We start from the raw sequence: 21,285 nt of genomic DNA, 5'->3' as shown, positions 1-21,285 counted from the left end.
CCACATTGTGTTCAGTTTCTTAACAGTCCCGCGAAGTGCTTGAGACTATGTTAAAGGCGTTGCTTAAATTGTTGTTGTCAGAGACTGTTGGAGTTCCCTTATTCCTATGAATGAGGTGCCTGACCTTTTTGAATAGTTACATAGTGACTGAACCTTTCACAGATGAAATTAACTCTATGATTAAAAGTAAAACTCTCCTTGTTCTTGGCATGGCTTCATATCCATGTTCTTATTAAACCCTCTATTATAATTTTCTCTTCTTACAGGTTAGTAATTTTCAACCTCCCCACATTGGGGCTTTGTATCGCCTTTGATCTTTTTGTAAAGCTTGGGAAAAACATGCATTTTTAAAAGGTTAGTGTTAAATCCTGCATACTTGTTACATTAACGATCAGGTTGTCGTAATTCCTTTCCGCACGACATAAAACGCTTTGTTAGAAAGTTTACGCCCCGGATCCTAGTCCCTTTGAAGAATTACTCAAACTGAATATTCAAGTCTTCCTATTGATCCAATAGGGAATTCAGGAGAAATCTTTTCATCCAGAGACTGGTTAGAATGTGGAGCTCACTACCTGAGAGGCTTAAGGTAAATTGCATAGATGCAGTTAAGGGGACAATATAGACTTGGGGCTCAATTTTATGGGCCAATCGCGGAATAGCAGGTGGGTGGACTCATAAAATAGGGCACCATGCCCGCACCAGCCCATCTACCCGATCCTCCACTGTGATTTTACGGGCAGCGGGGGAGGCATGAGTCTATCTCCTGCCTGTGGCTCAATTGAAGCCCTTAAGTGGGCAATTAATGTCACTTAATGTCTTTATCAAGCCACCACTCTAACCTAATGGGTGGCAGGAGAGGCCTATGTCCAGTGTGCAGAATACAAGGGCTGATGGCTGTGGTATTATCATAACTGTAAGAACTGCAAGGGTTAATGAAGTGTCTACAGTAGCCACCAGAGGGAGCTACAGTTGCAAGCATATAAGGCAGCATTGCTAAGCCTTGTGGGAGAGCGTGTGCAGGAGTTAGCTAGGGAGAGTCAGAAGTACAAATAGTATAAGTATATTGTTAGCCCCCCCGCCCCCCCCCCCGCCCCGCCCCCCCGCTGCCCCCCCGGCCCGCTGCCCCCCGCCCCCCCCGCCGCCCCCCCCCCCCCCGGCCGCCGCCCCCCCTGCCCCCCGCCGCCCGCCCCCCGGCCGCCCCCCCCCCCCCCCCCCCCCCCCCCCCAGCCGCGCGCCCCCCCGCCCCCCCTCATAGGAAGGGTATGATTCAGTTGCACAGGGCACTGGAGTAATGTGCACACTACTGGTTTCCTTATTTAAGGAAGGACGTAAATGTGTTGGAGAAGGTTTCCCAAACTAATACCTGGATTGGGCAGAGAAGATGGGACAGGCTCGGCTTGTATCCGCTGGAGTTTAGAAGAATAAGGGGTGACTTGATTGAAACATATAAGATCCTGAGGGGTCGTGACAGGGTGGGTGTGGAGAGGATATTTCCTCTTGTGGGAGAATCTAGGACGAGGCGTTCAGTGCTGAAAAATAAGGGGTTTCTCCTTTAAAATGGAGGTGAGGCGAATATATTTTTCTCAGAGGGCTACGAGTCTCTGGAAATCTTTTCCTGAAAAGGCAATGGAAGCAGAGTCTTTGGATGTTTTCAAGGCAGAGCGAGAGAGATTCTTGATTAACAAGGGAGTGAAAGGTTATCAGAGGTAGAGGTTACAGTGAGAATATTATTGAATTGTGCATCAGGTTCAAAGGGCCGAATGGCCTACTCCTGCTCCTAATTCATATCTTCGTATGTTCGTAAAGCAAGAGGAAGATTGGGTGCCGCATAAACGTTGGCAGAGACATGTTGGGGCGACTCGAGTGTTTGTGTACTGCAAATTCACAATCATCTGGGAGCACCTTTGGAGTAAAAACTGCCTGCGGATTTAAGGGAATTAAAACTTCAATCCCGAGATGGGTGGCGGTAGGTGGGTAAGGGTGGAAAACAAAAGAGAGGGGAGTGCGATTATACGTCAATTAGTATCATATGCGGTCCAATGTCAAGTCAGGGTTGAACTGGAGCACTTGGTATGTGATACATCCACCAGTTCTCAAAATGATTCACTATCATTTGGCATTTCAACTTTTCCACTTTCCATAACCATGTCTCTGAATTCTCTCCATCTTCTGGCATTGCAATCTTCAAGTCTGACCAGGCAGGGGTAGAAATTGTGTTGGGACTCAGTTGATTCTTCGCCTCTTTTTCCACTTGTCAGAAATTCCAGCCAATTGATGGGAACACTGAATAATTCAAATGGACAGAGATCTAATGATGATTACAAATGGGGGGGGGGGGGGGGGGGGGGGGGGGGGGCGGGTCGCCGCGGAGGCGATGTCACATGATGTGATTCTAACTATCAGCTGCTTTGCTCCCAAAGGATTTTCAAATTTCAAAATCCAGACTTTCCCTTGTCATGGATTTTCCTAGTAACAGCAGTAACATGAATTTAACATAATCGGATGCGACCTGCCCAGCATCAGCAGAAATCTGCCTAACGACAGCAGCAGCCAGTATTCAAAAGGCCAGATGAGATGCGTCTTTCCCAACAAGACTAGAAGGCATCTAGATAGAGTCAGGTGTGAACCGTTTATTAGTAGAAAAAGCTTACCTAGACGATTGAGGTATACATATGCTAATTTCTAGAATCAAGGAGTTTGATAGAGACAGGCAGCCAAATACACAGAATGCACAATCAAAAGGAGAAATGGTATATTTGCCAGTGTCCTGAGCCTGAGGCCAGTTTACATCTAACAGTTTCCAAGTCTTAGAACCAAGGCAGTGCAGAAAACCTTCGTAAAGGCAGTTTAAATATCTTCGCTGGATCAGGACAAGATGTTTATCCTCCCTGTATTGTTATTCATTTGCATGGTATTGTCCCTTCATGTGTATTTGTCTTTAATTTAATAAATAGTTTTTAATAATTGTTACATGACAACTGGGTTAATTATTCCCACTGGGGTTTTACTTGACTCCTCACAACATTCCAAAAACAAATCTATACACCCCTATAAACAGATGTTCCAAGTTGGCTAACCCTCACAGATAACATCAGCGTGGCTCGTGGCATTCCTACTGCATTTGATTTTGGAGGTTATGAATATCAGGTGAGTTTGAAAGGACTGGGACTCTTTTCACTGGAAAAGAGAAGGCTGAGGGAGGCCAGAGAGAGAAAGAGAGAGGTCTTCAAGATGGGGAAAGGATTTGAAATATGTGGTGGGGAGACCAAAACTAGAGGCACAAGACTGTCGCTAATGAACCCATTCTGGAGGAATACCTTTACCTAAAGAATGTGGAGCCCGGTCCCGGGTCACTGTCCGTGTGGAGTTTGCACATTCTCCCCGTGTCTGCGTGGGTCTCATCCCCACAACCCAAAGATGTGCAGAGTAGGTGAATTGGCCACACTAAATTGCCCCTTAATTGGAAAAACAAAATTGGGTACTCTAAATTTCTTTTTTAAATTTTAAAATGTGTAACCCACGAAAAATGCTTGAGGCAAATAGTTTAGATCCATTTCAGAGGAAGCTAGATAAGACATGAGGGAGAAAAGAATAGAGTTGACAGTGAAAGGGTGGGATTGATGAGGGGGTGGAAGGTAGCCCATGTGGAACATAAATACCGGCACAGATTATTTGGACATAATGACCTGTTTCTGTGCTGTAGGTTCGATCACAGACTGAGCAACTAATATGGATACCAACTCTCGAAACAAACAAGGCACTTATCTTGTTTTTAAGATGTTTCGAAGATCATAGGACACAGTCACACTGTGGCAAGGCATCCACATCGAATTTTCATCCTTCTACCCGAGGCAATGTTCTCGGTACAGGAGATGCTGAAAACCGCAGGGCACAGATAGGGAGTAGGCAGAGGTTCCGCACTATCATATTTGATTGAACAGAGCTGGTGTGATGTGGACCCTTGGGAAAGGAACTTCCTCCTTGCTCGGAGTTAATGTTCGAGCCTCCTCTTTGCCATTTGAGGTTTTATTGCCCCTGCTGCTCTCCCTACAGTCCTTAAAACATTCCCCGAGACTTCTGAAATCAGCTGTTTTGTTCATCCCCCCCCCTCCCCCCCCTCCCCCCACCTTCTGACTATTGACCACATGTGTTAGGTGCATAGAAACTGTTCCTTAGTGACCGGCAGAAAGCCTTCAGCCTCACAAAGATACATCCATCATTGTGAAGGGTAATTACCTGTTTCTTGTGCCAAGCTACAATACAGCAATCACAGGGGAACTAGTTTGCCTGTGGACAATGCTAAGGTTGAGGGAATTGCTACAGCTCCCCGCACACACCCCCCCCCCTCTCCCTCCCCTTCCCCACGCTTCCCCAAATTAACGTTGACATGTACAGAACAATGCTAAATAGAATATCCCTTCGTTATCTCCCACTTTCTCAGCAGATCAATGTATTTATTTTTTATTTCTATTTTTGTTAAATTTAGTGTTGCCAATTTTTCGTTTTTCAATCAAGGGGCAATTTAGCGTGGCCAATCCACCTAACCTGCACATCTTTAGGTTGTGGGGATGAGACCCACGCAGACACAGGGAGAATGTGCAAACTCCATACAGGCAGTGACCCAGAGCTGGGATCGAACCCGGGTCCTGGGCGCCGTGAGGCAGTAGTGCTAACCATTACATCACCGTGCCACCCCTAGATCACCCCTAGTATTTAACCTGCTTGCAGCTGGATCTCTTACACAAACTGTTTTGGGGTCACTTCTATCAAATTTGCAACACACTTCCCTGGGGAAAGATCCATTTTTGAGTCAGGCAGAATTTGCAAATGAGCCTTGTGGTAGCCCCCTTGCTGTGACAGCAAACCTCAGAGAATAGTTATTGCCCTCACTGTCAACAATCTAACAGCATGGTTTAAAGCGGGGCACAGGCTACACATCACGAGTGCTCTCCCACACAGTTGCTTTCAAGCCATTTAGAAGTAGCAAAGGAAAAGTTCTGGCATTTTACATCACAGGAAACAGAAACATAAGATACAAGGCCTGACGTTCAAGTACCTACTTATTTGTAAGTTGGGACAACAGGTGACGGAGCCTTTGATGAGCCCATTTCTCTTCGGTGAATGCAGTAACTCCTTCAGACGGGAGGGCAGAGATAGGGTTGGGTCTGGGCTGCGGGGGAGGTGGTTGTTGACGGTGGCACCAAACTCAAGCAGTCAATTGTCTGCAGCCCTTTCTGTGTCATCAAGGGCACGTCGCCAAATAGGTTAGGCCAACCAGCGTGCCGCCTCCTTCAGCTCTCCCAGCTGGCACACAAACTCTGCTTTCTCTATCGACAGAGTAAATATTTCCACCCAGCAGCAGCAGCAGCAGGCAGAGCCCTTGTCACAAGTCTCCCATTTAACTCTTTGCGTGCCAATCAAGTTTTTTATTTTCTCCACAGCTGAGTGCCTGGTCCGGTGATGCGGCTTTTCACATTCGGCAAGTGCGGCAAGTGGGGATAGTTGACCAAGAACCAAGGGGTCAAAATATAATCAAAACTGAGCTTCTGCAAGAAAACCCACCCATCACTTTGAGTACCAAAGTCCTAACTGAACCCACATTGATGGCCGTAGACCCGAGTTACTTGCCATCGCACATACACAGTTATGTTTATTCAGCAAATTCAAGGTCCCTGAGCCAAGCAGCTTCTTCCGTTGCTGGTGCGTTGAGTGCAGATAGGCCTCCGTTGAGTCTGTGGATTGGATATTCTTCTATGGTGTGGTGCACAGTTTGCTCCCTCCCATGGGCACATAGGGGCTGGCACTAATGCCCCATCTGTGGAGGTTGGCCAAGCAGGGGCCATGGCCGGTTATGAACCTGTTGTGTGGACCACGTTCCTTCGAAGGTTAAAACCAGGCTGTTGTTGGGTTGGGGTTGAGACTAGGTATTTTTAAAAATATAAATTTAGTGTACCCAATTCATTTTTTCCAATTAAGGAGGAATTTTAGCGTGGCCAATCCACCTAGCCTGCACATCTTTGGGTTGTGGGGGCGAAGCCCACACAAACACGGGGAGAATGTGCAAACTCCACACGGACAAAATGTGCAAACCTCACACGGACAGTGACCCAGAGCCGGGATCGAACCTGGTACCTTGGCACCATGAGGCATCAGGGCTAACCCACTGCCCCACCGTGCTGCCCCGAGACTAGGTACTTGCTTGTCATGTCCAATGATCCCCCTTCATTTGTCCAGGCGGGATTTGCATTGAAGTGCTGTGTGAGAGGGTTATTCCAAATCTGCCTTCTTTAGGAGAGTTGCACCTTGGGTGGGCTGAATAGATCAGCATGAATTGACAGGTGGGGGACATTGCAAACTTTTTCTATCCTTTTGTGGGGTGTTAATTCACTAAATGGGATTTCCCATTTGTAGTGCCGATGTTGAATCTTGATGTGGTAAAGTTAACAAAGAACATTAGACTTTGTTTTACAACAAAACTATTTATTACTAACACTACTCTAAAGAAGTAATACAGTTGGAAATAATGGTCTAACACTAACTTACACTAAAATATTACAGAGCTACTCCTTTTTTTTTTAAATTTAGAGTACCCAATTCGTTTTTTCCAATTAAGGGGCAATTTAGCGTGGCCAATTGACCTACCCTGCATATATTTGAGTTGTAGAGGCGAAACCCACACAAACACGGGGAGAATGTGCAAACATCACACGGACGTGACCCAGAGCCGGGATCGAACCTGGGACCTTTACGCCGTGAGGCAACAATTATTACGGAGCTACTCTAATATGTGACTGCTATCAACTCCTTCCGAACACCTTGTCCAGGAACACATGGGTGTTCCTGCATACTCGCACCACCTGCTGGTGGGATGTTAGAACTACAACAGTAAAACATATAATTTATAATACACATACAGATGATGATGATCTACTCATATTATACACAGATGATCGTCTACCAGTCATCACTCCAATGGAGCCATCCCACCCCACACCGGGAAACCCGCGGGCTGGGGTACACTGCCGGCCAACAGCCAGACAATTTCGGCCTTTAACTGTATTTACCTCTCCACAAATACTGCCAGACCTGTTGAGCATTTCCAGCAGAACTCCCAAAAGTCAGTGACCTGAAATGTTAACTCTGTTTCTTGCTCAACAGATACTGTCAAACCAGCTGAGCATTTTCAGTATTTTCTGTGTTTGCATTTAACATCTCTGCTGTATTTTGCTATTGTTTTGAGGAGAAGTTGGTCGACGGATAAATAATGGCCTGGACACCAGGAAAACTCTCCTGCTCTTCTTCCAATTAGCATCAGGAGTTCTTTTGTGTCCAGCCAAAAGAGAAGGCCCGGCCTCAGATTATCATCTCAAAGAAAAGATAGCATTCTGAAGGAGACTAAATCAGGGAGCTAATTTACAGGCTGGAATCTACTTAAAGGATTTGAAAAGACAATTTTTGCTGTTCCTAAAGACAAACTGCATTGACTCAGACGCAGCAATCAGTGAGCTTCTGATGTGATCAGTTGATTAAGGTCAAATCTTTCTGCAAATCCATCAAGACAATGATAAAGATAGATGGTTTTTTGAAGAATAAAGGGATTAAGGGTTATGGTGTTCGGGCCGGAAAGTGGAGCTGAGTCCAAAAAAGATCAGCCATGATCTCATTGAATGGTGGAGCAGGCTCGAGGGGCCAGATGGCCTACTCCTGCTCCTCGTTCTTATGTTCTTATGTTAAGACACCATTCCTCTTGAGAACAAAACCTTGGAGAGCGATTTCCAATCGACAGTCATCCTTGTCCTAAAGAAGTCAAAATAGGATTTGTATTGACACATCATTTGCTTTCTGTAGAAAACAGTGTAGGGCGGCACAGAGCACAGTGGTTAGCACTGTTGCTTCACTGTTCGATTCCCAACTTGGATCACTGTCTGTGCGGAGTCTGCACGTTCTCCCTGCGTCTGCGTTGGTTTCCTCCGGGTGCTCCGGTTTCCTCCCACAAGTCCCGTAAGACATGCTTGTTAGGTGAATTGGACATTCTGAATTCTCCCTCTGTGTACTTGAACAGGCACCGGAGTGTGGCGACTAGGGGCTTTTCATAGTAACTTCATTGCAGCGTTAATGTAAGCCTACTTGTGATAATAATAAAGATTATTGTTATTATTCCTCAAAATATATCCGTAGCCTCAGAATTAAAGGTGGGTGCCCGATGGCTGTCTTCTTATCAATCTCAGTGCATTACAGCTGGACTCACTCAGAGTGTGGGCTTTAGACAGGATGTGATGAAAATTGGGCAATACGAAGACTTCTCTATGCAAAAACAAAGGGCTGGATTTTTCAGGATGTGGGACTCTTCTACAGTATATAATTAAACACCTATTTCCCTCTCTTTAGTTCTGAAGAAGAGCCATTCAGACTTGAAACATTGGGCAAAATCTTCCCCACAGTGCACAGAGGTGCTAGCTGAGGTGGGAACATCGGCGTGCAGCTCTCCAGTTTCACAGCCGTGTTTTCTCTCCATACTTCAGCGGAAAAGAAAATCCGGGGGCATGGGTTTTCGTTATTACGCTGATGGGGCGGCGACTGATAGAGCCTCCGGCATAAGCAGCATCAGGGGATCCCCGCCCCACCACACAAGCATCGGGTGCCCCCCCACCACGTAAGCATCGTCATCCTCCCACCACACCACAAGCATTGGGGCCCCTCCATCACACATTAGGGGAATTTCCCCAATGGGGCTCCCCAGAGGGCCCGCCCCTTGCAGTGGCACCCTGGCAGCACCAATCTGGCACAAGGGGCATTGCCAGGTGCCATGGGGCAGTGCCCCTCTCCCCGGAGCCATATGTAATTTTGCATCCCCAGCAGGTTCCCCTCGACTGGTTTAGATACCTAGTCACTCCACAAGCAATTTCTACCTGTCGGTATGAATACTCAGTGAGGGGCCCTTTAATGATATCCAAATGTATTAAAATATATGGAAATGAGGTTCCCGCCCCTTTCTGGGATGGGGTGCAGGGAACATCGTGAAACGAGCCCTCGTCAGCGAGAATCTTGTATCCCGACTCACGTGGGATTTCGGGCCCACGCCGCCATTTACGCCGATGCGGCCTCAAAATTCCACCCATTAACCCGGTTTCCTCTCCCTCCGGACGCCGCCAGTTCTGTTGAGTTTTTACAGCTCTCTCTATTTTTGTTTCACATTCCAGCATCCGCTGGAATTCGTATTTTGCTTTTATTTTAAGATCGATAGAGAGCCGACTTGGTCCTTTAGTCCATTCCTTCAGTGAGCATTGTGCATTTGGGCTTTGAACCTTTCCAGTTCGAGGTAACCACATCCCCTCTCCAGAACTGCTGGATTTATAGACTTTGAGAGAGGCGGGTTTTTCTCCCACGCAACTTTAAAGAAAAAAGTAATGGTTTGAACATGAAATCCTAACGGAAACATTCAGGGGAGGGAGAGTGACCGAGCGGGGAAAGGAAATGAAACTAAAATCGTTGAAGCCATTGATGCTTTATTAAGGCTGCGTGGGATTATTCAACCCCCTTACAAAAAACAGGGAGCCAATACTCCTACAAGCCATTTTCCTCAGCCATGTCATCAGCATTCAGTCTACAATGCATTAGAAAGCCTTGCAGAATTCCACACTTCCAGTCAATTTTTACCCTCATTAATTCCAGAATCCGCTTGGGAGCTGTGAACTTAAAGCTGTAATCATACCCGAATTCTGGAGGCATCAGCAATGGCTAAAGGGGTGGCAACTCCTACTTCTGTGTCAGAGGGTCACAGCTTCAGCCCCTCTTGAACACAAAGTCTGGGCTGCATCTTCGGTGCAGCATTGAAGGACAGTCGGAGGTGCAGTCTGTTGTTGAAATCTTAAGGTGAGGTCCACCTGTCTTCTTAGGTGCGTGTGAAGAAGGTGGTCTCCTGGTGACCTGATTAATAATTATCCCTTAACCAACATCACTAAAGCTGATTATCTTCTCATTACTCCATTGGGCTGAATGGGCTCCTTCTGCTCTGTAAATTCTATGATATTCATTGCTGTGTGATAATACACCATGGACGGGGTTTACCGTCCACACCGCCGCGTGCTTTTCGGCGGCAAAGTTGGCCCGCCATTGTCAATGGGATTTCCTAACGACCGCACCCCTCGTCGCCAGGAAACCCGTGCGGCGGCGTGGGATCGGCATTTCCCGCTGTCGCGTGCAGCCGGTCAATCCTGCCCCACATTTCCCACATTGACTCCACTTCAACATTACTTCAATGGTTCTGAAGAAGTGTGTAATGCTGTGAAAGGCACTTTATCAATGCGGGTTAGGTTCTTTGCTCCTTCAGTGGAAAGCACGAGCACTGGTGGACAACGCTCACCTACAGCGTAAAAGATTACATTGGAAACCTCCGTGGTTAATAGTAGCACAGGAATTTATAACAACTTTTGTTTATTTAGGCATCTTTAACAGAGTAAAATGGCCCAAAGCTCTGCATGAGGGCGTAGTCAGATTGAAACATTGGGCTGGATTTACCGCCCCAGTGCGTGTGGCGTTGGCGGGGGTGGGGGGTGGGGAGGTACATAAAATAAGTTGGGTGGGTGGTGAGCGCACCGACCTCCTGTCCACCCACAAGCTGACCCACATAAAAAGCAACACACCCACCACATTCAAAGGAATTATTAAAGGTCGATTAGCCTTGTTAGAAAATCTGTTGACCAAGATCATACGTTGCCCATAATCTGGTTCCAGATGTTTTACAACACCAGGTTAAAGTCCAACATGTTTGTTTCGAATCACTAGCTTTCGGAGCACAGCTCTTTCATCATGTGAGGGAAGAGATGGGTTCCACAAGCACATAGATAGACAAAGCCAATGATGCAAGATGATACTTTGAATGCGAGTCTTTGCAGGTAATTAAGTCTTTACAGGTCCAGACAGTGCGACTGGAGAGAGGGATAATCACAGGTTAAAGAGGTGTGAATTGTCTCAAGCCAGGACAGTTGGTAGGATTTCGCAAGCCCAGGCCAGATGGTGGGGAGGTGAATGTAATGCAACATGCATCCAAGGTCCCGGTTGAGGCCATACTTATGCGTGTGGAACATAAGAACATAAGAACTAGGAACAGGAGTAGGCCATCTGGCCCCTCGAGCCTGCTCTACCATTCAATGAGATCATGGCTGATCTTTTGTGGACTCAGCTCCACTTTCCGGCCCGAACACCATAACCCTTAATTCTTCAAAAGACTATCTATCTTTATCTTAAAAACATTAAACATTTAATGAAGGAGCCTCTACTGCTTCACTGGGCAAGGAATGCTATAGATTCCACCCTTTGGGTGAAGACGTTCCTCCTAAACTCAGTCCTAAATCTACTTCCCCTTATTTTGAGGCTATGCCCCCTAGTTTTGCTTTCACCCGCCAGTGGAAACAACCTGCCCGCATCTATCCCATCTATTCCCTTCATAATTTTATATGTTTCTATAAGATCCCTCCTCATCCTTCTAAATTCCAACGAGTACAGTCCCAGTCTACTCAGCCTCTCCTCGTAATCCAACCCCTTCAGCTCTGGGATTAACCTAGTGAATCTCCTCTGCACACCCTCCAGTGCCAGTACGTCCTTTCTCAAGTAAGGAGACCAAAACTGAACACAATACTCCAGGTGTGGCCTCACTAACACCTTATACAATTGCAGCATAACCTCCCTAGTCTTAAACTCCATCCCTCGAGCAATGAAGGACAGAATTCCATTTGCCTTCTTAATCACCTGTTGCACCTGTAAACCAACGTTTTGCGACTTATGCACTAGCACATCCAGTTCTCTCTGCACAGCAGCATGTTTTAATATTTTATCATTTAAATAATAATCCCTTTTGCTGGTATTCCTACCAAAATGGATAACCTCACATTTGTCAACATTGTATTCCATCTGCCAGACCCTAGCCCATTCACTTAGCCTATCCAAATCGCTCTGCAGACTTCCAGTATCCACTGCACTTTTTGCTTTACCACTCATCTTAGTGTCGTCTGCAAACTTGGACACATTGCCCTTGGTCCCCAACTCCAAATCATCTATGTAAATTGTGAACAATTGTGGGCCCAACACTGATCCTGAGGGACAGCACTAGCTACTGATTGCCAACCAGAGAAACACCCATTAATCCCCACTCTTTGCTTTCTATTAATTAACTAATCCTCTATCCATGCTACTACTTTCCCCTTAATGCCATGCATCTTTATCTTATGCAGCAACATTTTGTGTGGCACCTTGTCAAAGGCTTTCTGGAAATCCAGATATACCACATCCATTGGCTAGAAATTTCTGCTCGGCGATTCTGCATTGTCGCATGTCCTGAAGGTTGCCTTGGAGAACGCTTACCCGAAGATCAGAGGCTGAATGCCCTTGACTGCTGAAGGGAACATTCCTGCCTGGCGATTGTTGTGCAATATTTGTTCATCCATTGTCACAGCATCTTCATGGTCTCGCCAATGTACCACGCTTCGGGACACCCTTTCCTGCAGCGTATGAGGTAGACAACGTTGGCCGAGTCGCACGAGTATGTACCGCGTACCTGGTGGGTGGTGTTCTCACGTGTAATCGTGGTATCCATGTCGGTGATCTGGCACGTCTTGCAGAGGTTGCCATGGCAGGGTTGTGTGGTGTCGTGGTCACTGTTCTGAAGGCTGGGTAGTTTGCTGCAAACAATGGTCTGTTTGCGGTTGCGCGGTTATTTGAGGCAAGTAGTAAGGGTGTGGGGATGGCCTTGGCAAGATGTTCATCTTCATCGATGATGTGTTGAATACTGCAAAGAAGATGTCGTAGTTTCTCTGCTCCGGGGAAGTATTGGATGACAAAAGGTACTCTGTCGGTTGTGTCCCGTGTTTGTCTTCTGAGGAGGTCCGTGCGGTATTTTGCTGTGGCGCGTTGGAACTGTTGATCGATGAGTCGAGCGCCATATCCAGTTCTTACTAGGGCGTCATTCAACATCTGTAAATTCTGGTTACATTCCTCCTCGTCTGAGCAGATCCTGTGTATAAGGAGGGCTTGTCCATAGGGGATGGCTTCTTTAATGTGTTGAGGGTGGAAGCTGGAGAAGTGGAGCATTGTGAGGTTATCCGTGGGCTTGCGGTAAAGCAAAGTGCTGAGGTGGCCGTCCTTGATGGAGATGCGTGTGACCAAGAATGCAATGGAGAGTAGTCCATGGTGAGTCTGATGGTGGGATGGAACTTATTGATATCATTGTGTAGTCATTTTAGTGATTCTTTGCCGTGGGTCCAAAGGAAGAAAATGCCATCGATATATCTGGTGTATAGAGTCAGTTCAAGGTTCTGTGCGGTCAGGAGATTTTGTTCAAACTTGTGCATGAGGATGTTGGCGTATCGAGGTGCGGATTTGATCCCCATTGCTGTTCCGTGTGTCTCGATGAAGAATTTGTTGTCGAAGGTGAAGACGTTGTGATACAGGATGAAGCAGATTGTCATGTGAGGGTACCTTTAAGACATGGATGTTTAAGCAAGCACCTTTTAAGAAAACAGTGATGTCAGAGAGTGGGTGGAGCTGGGCTTTAGGTCAGCCATTTTGCAGGTTTTTAGTTTCAGTTTTGGAAAAACAGCTTGTCTGTGGGTTTCCAGAGAGCTGCAGATTTTGCAGTTTAGTTTTGCAGGTTTTTTAGTTTCAGTTTAAAAAGCAGTGGGTGTGTCTGTGTGTGTCCAGAGAGCTGCAAGAAGAAAGCAAGGTGCTGGAGCTGAAATCAACCAAGCTAATATATCTCTGCCATTCTACAGAAAATATATATATCCTTTAACCTGATGTGATACTATTTAAAGGTGTTAAGTCTCTTGGAAGTTTGAAGGAACATTTTAAGGAATTATTTATGTTGCAATATTTTCTGAGTTATCTTTGAAGTAAGGGGTGTTAAGAGATCCAATGTTTATTTAAGATGTTAAGTTGCGTTCATGGAATAAACAGTGTTTTGTGTTTAAAAACCCACGTGTCCATAATTGTAATCCCACACCTAGGGAAAAAAGCCGTGTGCTCGGAAAAGCAACAAATCCATGAAAGGGAGAGGTTGGTTGAACTCCATGATACATTTTGGGATTCTGAAAACGCCACCCCCATAACAAGATGAATTGTAGAATTGCGTCTGGAGATTGGCAGTTGTCGGTGTTGAGTACTGAGGCTGCTGCAGCAATGCTGTTGTCATGGGGGATGCTGGTGTAGGGGGCCGAGACGTCCATTGTGACGAGGAATGTTCCTGGTTCAACTGGTCCCATAGGTGCTGAGTTTCTGTAAGAGGTCCGTCGTGTCGCGACAGAAGCTGGGGGTGCCTTGTACGATGGGTTTCAAGATGCCCTCGATGTAGCCAGAGAGGTTCTCACACAGGGTCCCATTGCCTAAAATGATAGGATGGCCTGGTGTGTTGGCCTTGTGTGTTTTTGGCATCTCCGGCATCTCCTCATCATAATCCGGTTGGTATGGGCAGGCAAGCAGGCATTTTTGATGTGTAGAAATGTCACGGGGGGTGGGTCATTTCATTCGGGGTTGCCCTGTTGGGGACACCCCCGCCAGATCTCAACACGCCCTTCCTCATCGCCGCCCCTTCAAAACCCTACCCACTGAGGGGTAGATGCCCCACTCTCAGCTACTTTAGTTTGCTCTGTGTGTTATTGCTGCAGGGCAGGCTTCTTTACGGCAGGTCGGGTGCGGGTTCCTTCCAGGGTGGGGGGGGGATGGGTGTGGCAAATAGTCTGCGACAACTCCCCTCACCCCCCCCACAACAAAATGCAGCCCATTGACACTAAGGCATTAGGACAGGTGTCCTTCGACCTTTTCCTGTATGCACAGCAATCCTGCCCTGGGCATGAAGAACGTAAGGATGCTGAACCATGCACATGCGGTCTACTCCCGGCCTGCGCACGTGCAGAAAGTCCCAAGTCCGCCTGGACTTGCCCGACGTCCAAGTTAAGCCTCTCTTAACACCTGCGACACCTTCAAAATACTCCGCCAGGTTTGTCAAATGTGATTTCCACTTCATAAATACATATTGTGAAATGAAATGAAAATCGTTTATTATCACAAGTAGGCTTCAAATGAAGTTACTGTGAAAAGCCCCTAGTCGCCACATTCCGGCGCCTGTTCGGGGAGGCTCTTACGGGAATTGAACCGTGCTGCTGGCCTGCCTTCGTCTGCTTTCAAAGCCAGCGATTTAGCCCTGTGCTAAACAGCCCCTTGTCTCTGCCCAATTACAAGTGTACAGTTATCACATCCTTCATTGTAGACTTGAGTATTTTACCTACTATAGATATTTGGCTAACAGGTCAGTAGTTCCCTGTTCTTTCTCTCCCCTTCCCTTTTTAAAAAAAATATATATTTATTAAAGTTTTGAACACAATTTTTCTCCCTTACAAACAATAATCCGCCCCCCCCCGAGAAATCGCGCGGAGCAAGATATATACATGGCAAAATAGTATATTTACATAGCTTTGTACACTGGCTCTCTCCCGTACGTGCCAGTTTCCCCGACTTTTCATGTTATCTCTTGCTCATCCACCCCCCCAGGCAGCTCCCCCTCCACCACCCCCCCCCCCCACCTCCCCGGACGTCCCCCCCCCCCCCCCAGGTTGCTGCTGCTGCTGACCGACCTTCCTCTAACGCTCCGCGAGATAGTCTAGGAACGGTCGCCACCGCCTGTAGAACCCCTGCGCAGACCCTCTCAAGGCGAACTTGATCCTCTCCAACTTTATGAACCCAGCCATATCGTTTATCGAGGCCTCCACACTGGGGGGCTTCGCCTCCTTCCACATTAGCAAGATCCTTCGTTGGGCTACTAGGGACGCAAAGGCCAGAATGCCGGCCTCTTTCGCCTCCTGCACTCCCGGTTCGTCCACTACTCCGAATATTGCTAGCCCCCAGCTTGGCTTGACCTGGACTTTCACCACCTGAGATATTGCTCCCGCCACTCCTCTCCAGAACCCCTCCAGTGCCGGGCATGACCAAAACATATGGACATGGTTCGCCGGGCTCCCTGAGCACCTTCCACATCTGTCCTCTACCCCAAAGAACCTGCTCAACCTCGCCCCCGTCAAGTGAGCTCTGTGAACCACCTTAAATTGTATCAGGCTGAGCCTGGCACACGAGGAGGAGGAATTAACCCTACCCAGGGCATCAGCCCACAGATCTTCCTCGATCTCCTCCCCCAGCTCCTCCTCCCATTTACCCTTCAACTCTTCTACCAGCGCTTCCCCCTCTTCTTTCATCTCCTGGTGTATTGCCGACACCTTGCCCTCCCCGACCCATGCACCCGAGATCACCCTGTCTTGAATTTCTTGTGCCGGGAGCAACGGGAATTCCCTCACCTGTCGCCTCACAAAAGCCCTCACCTGCATATATCTAAAGGCATTTCCCGGGGGTAACTCAAACTTCTCCTCCAGTGCCCCTAGGCTCGCAAACGTTCCGTCAATGAACAGGTCCCCCATTCTTCTGATCCCCGCCCGATGCCAGCTCTGGAACCCCCGTCCATCTTCCCCGGGACAAACCGATGGTTACCCCTGATCGGGGACCACACCGATGCTCCCATTGCACCCTTGTGCCGTCTCCACTGGCCCCAGATCCTTAGCGTTGCCGCCACCACCGGGCTCGTGGTATACTTTGTCGGCGAGAGCGGCAGCGGTGCCATCACCAACGCCCCCAGGCTCGTTCCTTTACAGGACGCCATCTCCATCCTCTTCCATGCTGCCCCCTCTCCCTCCATAACCCACTTGCGGATCATCGCCACATTTGCTGCCCAGTAGTAGCTCCCCACGTTTGGCAGCACCAACCCTCCTCGGTCCCTACTGCGTTCCAGGAACCCCCTCCTTACTCTCGGGGTCTTATTCGCCCACACAAACCCCATAATACTCCTGCCTACTCTCTTAAAAAAGACCTTAGTGATCACTATGGGAAGGCACTGAAACACAAACAAAAACCTCGGAAGGACCACCATTTTGACCGATTGCACTCTACCCGCCAGCGAGAGCGGTAACATGTCCCATCTTTTAAAATCCTCCTCCATTTGCTCCACCAACCTCGTCAGAATCAGTTTATGTAAGGCCCCCCAACTCCTGGCTATCTGGATCCCCAGATATCCCCTTCCCTTCTTAAGCAGTGGGGTTACATTGGCCACTTTTCAACCTGCAAGAACCGTTCCAGAATCGATAGAATTTTGGAAGATGATGTAGCCATTACCTCTACAGCGATCTCTTTCCACACTCATCAGGCCCAGGAGATTTATCAACTTTTATTCAAGTATCTCTAGCACTACTTTTTTACGACAATATTTTCTTCTAGTTCCTCTTTTGCTCATTCCTGAATTCTCTAGTATTCCCGGGAGTTTTTTTAAAATCTTCATCCGTGAAGGCAGACACAACGGGCGCGATCTAATGGCCTCTCTAATGGCGGAGGTGACATTCCATTCTGCAAAGCTGGAGCTGGAGAGTCTACACGGACAATGGCCGGAATTTTATGGCGGTTCAGGCCAGCGGGATCTTTCAGTCCCGCTGATGGCGAACCCAGAAGATCCCACCACCGTCTAATGGCGGGCCGCCTCGGCCACCGCGAGGATGCAAGAAAATCCAAGGACCACGGCCGAAGAATTTCCTCAGTCAATAACAACAGAAAAAGACTCATAATCAGTGAACTCTTTATATCTTCCCGTTTTATTATTGAATTTTAAAGCACTTCCTCTGACTGTCAGGATGTGCGTTTACCTTTTTTAATATGTTGATATCTTTACCTGGGTGAGATTTTAGCACAATGAAAACAAACACCTTGAATTTTTAAACTTAAGGAAGTCGATCTAACTGAGTTCTTTGGAATCAACATGTGAACAGTTAAATGCAGACATTGAATTGACACATTCATCCTTTTTTGTTTATAAATTTACTTTTTTTCCAGTTAAGGGGCAATTTAGCATGGCCAATCCAGTTACCCTGCAGACCTTTTCGGGTTGTGGGGGTGAGACCCATGCAGACATGGGGAGAATGTGCAAACGCCACAAGGGCAGTGACCCGGGGCCGGGTTCGAACCTGGTTCCTCGGTGCCGTGAGGCAACAGTGCTAACCACGGCTGCCCCGACACATTCATCAGTATGAATTTCAACAACGCTGTTACGATCAACTGGGGTGTGGGAAAACTGGTGGAGTTCTTGTTCTCCCCCCTCCCCCGGTCATAACACCTGTTTGCCATGGCTGAATCACTTTCTCTGGTGGAGTTTTATGCCTGAAAGGAATGTGAATCTGTTGTAAACTACGAGTGAAATTCTCCATTTGGGAGACTTCTCCTGTTGGAGCCAAATTGCACCCCCACTGAGAGCGCATATCAGGAAGCGATTCCCAATCCTTTGCCATGCATAAAGTTCATCTTTATTCATGGGTGAATAACTCTGAAGTGCTCCAACGCAATGTTTATAAACATCAAGCTTTGATTGACAGTTCCTGGACCACTTCAAACAGAATTAAGTGCTTTCCCATCATCTCCCTTCACGGTTGAGTGATTTTGAAATGGCCACCTAGAATTTGACAGCATTTCAATCTATTTGAAGTGGTCCAGGACTGATCCCTTCCTTTATTAACAGTGCTACCACGCCTCCTTTTCCTTTTCGCCTATCCGTCCTAAGCTTTTATTTATTCTTTTATGGGATGTGAGGGTCGCAAGCAAGGCCAAAATTTGTTGCCCATCCCCAATTGCCCTTGAACTGACCTTGCTGGGTCATTTCAGGGGGCGGTTCAGAGTCAACCACATTGCTGTGGGTCTGGAGTCACATTCAGGCCAGACCAGCTAAGGTTGGCAGATTTCCTCCCCTCAAGGACATCAGTGAACCTGATGGGTTTTTACAACAATCGATGATAATTTCATGATCACTGTTACTGAGATTAGCTTCATATTCCAGAATTATCAATTGAATTTAAATTCCACCAGCTGCCATGGTGGGCTTTGAACCCATGAATTACTAGTCTAGTGACATGACCACTACACCACCAATGACATGTTCAGTTCCTAGCCTTAGACTTTCTGTCTCTTCACGCCAGAGGAATCCTCTGGTCCCGCTGACAGCACACCTCCGCCATTATGCTTCCCGGAGGCTTGAGGTGGAATCAATGGGAGATCCCATCGATCGCAGCGGGATCAGAAGATCCTGTCATGAACCAATTGCAAGCCCCCCCGCCCTGCTGCTGAGAAACACGCCATGGGGAGGACAGGGTACCCTGCCTCATAAGACATTAGAGCAGAAATTGGCCATTCGGCCCATCGGGGTTTCTCCGCCATCCAATCAGATCATGGCTGTCCTGAGATGATAATCCTCAACTCCACTTTCCCGCCTTATCCTCACAACCCTCGATTCCCTAACTGATTAGAAACCTGTCTATCTCAGCTTTGGACAACCCACCCTCTACAGCTCTCTGCGGTAAAGAATTCCACAGATTCGCTTCCCTCGGAGAGAAGAAATTCCTCCTCATCTCGGTCTTAAATGGGAATCCCCTTATTCTGAGATTCTGCCCTCTGGTCAGAGACTCTCCATAAGGAGAAACAGCCTCTTAGCATCTACCCTGTAAAGCCCCCTGAGAATCCCATATGTCTCAATAAGGTCACCTCTTCTTCTTCTAAAGTCCAGTGAGTACAGACCCAATCTATTCAACCTCTCTTCATTAGGAAATCCCTCCAGACCCAGGATCAACCCATTCTTTGGACTGCCTCCAATGCCAGTATATCTTTACTTAGGTAAGGAGGCCAGAACTGTTTACAGTATCCCAGGTGTGGTCTAACTATTGTCTTGTTTGGTTTTAGCAAAACTGAACTCACTTGATCCATTGCTCCCGCTATTTATTTTAAAGCCCTCTCTACTGCATTACTCATCTGACTCACCAGAACACTGGTCTCAGTATGGTCCCGATAAAGACCATCCCAACAGTACAGCTCCCACTTTCCCCAGTATTGGTGCCAGTGCCCCATGAACTGAAAACCATTTCTCCCACACCAATCTCTGAGCCACGCATTCTACTCTGTTAATCTTGTTTGTGTTACGCCAATTTGCTCATGGCAGCTGAAGGCACGGCCATCAATGGTGGGGTGCAAAAGTGGGGCAATGTAGAAGAGGCCCGAGTTAGAGGAATTCAGAGTTCTAGGAGTGCTGTTAGACAGGAGGAGGTTACAGAGATAGGGAGGGACTTGAACAGGAAGATAAGAATGTTATAATTGACAGTACAAACATTACAAGAAAGAAAAAACATGTCGCTATAAATCAGCGAGTAAGTTAAAAATGCTGAACCAAATTTGTCAAAGGGTATGGCGAGAGGGTGGGGGTACGCCATTGAGATAGAGGATCAGCCATGAGCAAATTGAATGGTGGAGCAGGTTTGAAGGGCCGAATGGCCCACTCCTGCTCCTATTTTCTATGTTTTTATGTTTTTTTTCCCTCATTCTCCCTGCCCGCATAGGTCTCAAACAGCATTTAATCTTGGCCACCACCTCAACCAAAGTATAAAACAAACATAAAGCTGAAGACTAGATGGCAGAAAGAAATTGTAGTCAATTGTAATTAATGTGGCACAATTGTGATGAATGTAGAAATTGTTATATATTATATTTCATATTTGGGGTAGCAATGTTATTAAAAATGCTGGTTTAAAATACGTACAGGCAGTGTGTCTACTAAAGCTGTAATTATGGAGTCGTAAAAGGTGAGGTAATGATTGATTTTAACCATTCACTTGTTTACAGAGAGATGGTTAATGGAGTATTGTTTTGACTGTTGGAGATTCCCAGGAGAATAGATAATTTATGAGGGATTGTATTTAGTCCTGGCTAAGCAGGCGATGGGACATCTTAGTGGGATACAGATGATGTAATTAATGGGAGGAGCCAGGTCGGTCTGTAGTTGCAGCTTTGCTAAACACAGTAGGTTGAAGGGTCTGACAAAACAGAAAATTGGATCTGCTCTAAAAAAAGGATCTCTCTCCCAATGGTCTGCACAGATAAGCAAGAAACCTGTTTCGTTAACCTTATTTGTAAGTCGCATTTGAATTGTATTGAGTTGCTTAATTGGAATTAATGGCAGTTGTAGATAGTAAGTTCAAGTTTTTCCTATTATTTAAGAACAGCTTAACTGTTAATTGTAATGGTATTTCTTTGAAGTTAATGTGGTTAATTCTGAGTTTAAATTAAAATTTGTTTTAATATAAAAGATATCTATTGGTCAGAGTCCTCACTCCTGGGGTGAAACATCCTTTCCTTACAGTTTTAATAGTTAAAAATTGCTTGGGGTTGTCG

The 21,285-nt window shown here is 46.8% G+C and overlaps 1 protein-coding gene across 2 annotated transcripts in view; it reads right to left on the bottom strand.

The window, feature by feature from the left end:
• Positions 1 to 21,285, bottom strand: part of sema3b (sema domain, immunoglobulin domain (Ig), short basic domain, secreted, (semaphorin) 3B) — a 421,273-nt gene that overhangs the window by 356,745 nt on the left and 43,243 nt on the right. The window contains exon 1 of one of the 2 annotated variants that reach the window (XM_072472977.1): positions 5,061 to 5,279. The exons of the other annotated variant lie outside the window; for it this stretch is intronic. The gene's annotated coding sequence lies outside the window, so the exon portion shown is untranslated. Of the gene's footprint in view, positions 1 to 5,060; positions 5,280 to 21,285 lie in introns of those variants that run through there. 2 annotated transcript variants of the gene reach the window in all.

Source organism: Scyliorhinus torazame, chromosome 13 (assembly GCF_047496885.1).
Source record: "Scyliorhinus torazame isolate Kashiwa2021f chromosome 13, sScyTor2.1, whole genome shotgun sequence".
Lineage (NCBI taxonomy): Eukaryota > Metazoa > Chordata > Chondrichthyes > Carcharhiniformes > Scyliorhinidae > Scyliorhinus > Scyliorhinus torazame.
The sequence above is the reverse complement of the archived record's forward strand: the minus strand, read 5'-3'. Positions and strand labels throughout refer to the sequence as shown.